General features: G+C 52.6%; 1 protein-coding gene across 1 annotated transcript in view; it reads right to left on the bottom strand.

Moving 5' to 3' along the window:
* Positions 1 to 1,366, bottom strand: part of ARL13A (ADP ribosylation factor like GTPase 13A) — a 29,564-nt gene extending 28,198 nt beyond the window's left edge. The window contains exon 1 of the mRNA XM_025207466.1: positions 1,250 to 1,366. The gene's annotated coding sequence lies outside the window, so the exon portion shown is untranslated. The remainder of the gene's footprint in view (positions 1 to 1,249) is intronic.
* Between the last annotated feature and the right edge of the window lie 495 nt (positions 1,367 to 1,861).

The raw sequence follows: 1,861 nt of genomic DNA, 5'->3' as shown, positions 1-1,861 counted from the left end.
GGCAGATCAAGGACCCCACGGTGAGGGAGGGAGTGGGGTAGGAGCTGGGGGTGTTGTCCAGTCAGGGTGGTGCATGGGGCTGGAGTATGAAGTGGGACGGAGCCATGGGCATCTCATCCATTAGGCAGGGGCATGTGCCCCCCAAGATTTGTGCACAGAGTGGGGGCTGATGTGGGCTGCTCACTGCAGGCTCGGGGCTCCCTGTCCTTCTGCCCTGCCCTTGGGGGCCCCCATGCTGGCTGTGCCGCCATGGCAAGGTGCTGCCTGTCTGCCCGGCAGCAGCGGGGGCAACAGCGGCATGGTGTTGTGCCTCCGCTGCTGCTGGGTGGGCAGGGGGTGTGTGGCTGGATTTGGGCTCCTCGGGGAAGGGTAGCAGGGTGGGGAGCCTCAAGCCCTCAGTGGGCAGCCTGCATCTGTCCCTGCTCCGCTCGGCTCTGGTGCTGCAGCACCAGCAATGGCAGCGGGCGGGGGGATCTGGCTCACAACAGATCAGTGTAACTCCCTAAATGTCCCCCAGCCCAAATAATTGTCCACCCCTGTGATAAGACATTCCTCTGTGGGAATACCTCTCTGAATGTTCACTGCACATGGGTGAAGCAGAGCAGGGCATCTTGCTTTCTCACTGTCCTGCTCTGATGAAGAATAACTCTTGTCACCACTAACCCGAGTTCCCCCTATCCTGCAAATCAACAGGCATGCGATTCTGGCACCCTTAACCACATTGTGTAGCCCCTCCTCTACTGAGGCCTTGCAGAGCCACTCCTGGAGACTGGTACAACTCAGCAGTCTGAGTATAAGAATAGGCTTGTGGGGCCCTGTGTGCATGGGAAGAAAGACAAAAGCAGCTGGAGAAGTAACTGTCATTTTGCCACCCCTTTTCCAGTCTCATTTTGAGGAATGACATGCGCGTTCCCTCCCAAAAGGCCTGCAGCTGCTGCACTTCTACCCCCGACAGGCTGCTTCCCTAGACAACAGCCTGTTCCTATACAGAAAAACCAGCTCTGTTTCCACCTCAGCAAAGCAGAAGACCCGAGTCCAGGGCCACCATCTTTGCCCACCACCCTCTACCAAATTCCTTTTCAATGCTCTAAACAATGAGTATACCCTCCTAGCACTGACCACACAGGCCCGGAGAGCAAGAACAACCCTCCCAATGCTGTAGTGATAACTCCTGGCAACTAAAACCCAGCTCCAGCCAGAAAACAAGACCATTCCTCTCCTCTTAAAATTCCAATTCAGAGTCTCTTACCGGCTACATATGGTCGGCTAACGTCTCTTCCTTCCTGCAACATTTGGTTAAACCTAATCTGGATTTAAATTGTTCACTATTTGTGGCCTCTCTAATCCCAGGGGGATTCAGATCAGGAGATCTCTGCATTCTGGGAAATGTAGTTCTGAAAGCTCGCTCTCTCTCTCTCTCTCTCTCTCTCTCTCTCTCTCTCTCTCTCTCCCCCCCCCCTGAGTGGCTGACAAGGTTGGAAGGAGAGGGCACTACATTACCCATAAGGCAACGTCCCTGAGCCCTGGAAAAAGCAGCCATCAGGCCTATCACTGCTTTTACATGGTTTGGAGAAAGGGAGCACTCTGATTGGCCATTTAGGTGTTCCAGGTGAATTAGTATCTTCTGTAACAAATCACTGCAGGGCTCACTCCATGGCCTAATCCTTGGATTGCTACTCGTTTGCCTGTAGTACCTGCAAAAAGCAGCTACCTCTCATGAGTTATAGAGAAGCCCTTCTTGTGTGAACCTTATTTCTCTACCAGTGCTTTTTAAACATAGTTAATAGTGAATGCATAAGAATCTGCCATCTCAAATAACATGTATACGGTGCATACTCAGCAATACCTACATTATTCACAT

Source organism: Alligator sinensis, unplaced genomic scaffold (assembly GCF_000455745.1).
Source record: "Alligator sinensis unplaced genomic scaffold, ASM45574v1 scaffold387_1, whole genome shotgun sequence".
NCBI lineage: Eukaryota > Metazoa > Chordata > Crocodylia > Alligatoridae > Alligator > Alligator sinensis.
Note: the sequence above shows the minus strand (reverse complement) of the source record. Positions and strands in the feature narration are given on the sequence as shown.